We start from the raw sequence: 310 nt of genomic DNA on the forward strand, positions 1-310 counted from the left end.
GTTAGTGGGAAGGTTACGGGGAGGTACTGGGAGGGTTACTGGGGGTTACTGGGAAGGTATCGTGGGCACTGGGCAAACTGGGAGGTGCATTGGGATCTCTGTGGGTGGGGTTTGGGGGCCTGGGGTGTAACGGGGGTTACTGGGAGGGCAGTGGGGGTTACTGGGAGATACTGGGGTTGCACTGGGAGGGGATTGAGGAGCATTGGGAGGGACGGGGAGTCACTGAGAGGGCACTGGGAGGCACTGGGGGTTACTGGGAGGGCACTGGGAGGGGACTGGGGGGCACTGGGGTGCACTGGGGGGGACTGGG

General features: G+C 63.9%; 1 protein-coding gene across 1 annotated transcript in view; it reads left to right on the forward strand.

Annotated features, from left to right (window-relative positions):
• LOC106898118 (histone lysine demethylase PHF8-like) overlaps positions 1-310 on the forward strand; it is a 10,923-nt gene that overhangs the window by 5,277 nt on the left and 5,336 nt on the right. The window lies entirely within an intron of this gene.

Source organism: Calidris pugnax, unplaced genomic scaffold, assembly GCF_001431845.1.
Source record: "Calidris pugnax isolate Ruff unplaced genomic scaffold, ASM143184v1 scaffold447, whole genome shotgun sequence".
NCBI lineage: Eukaryota > Metazoa > Chordata > Aves > Charadriiformes > Scolopacidae > Calidris > Calidris pugnax.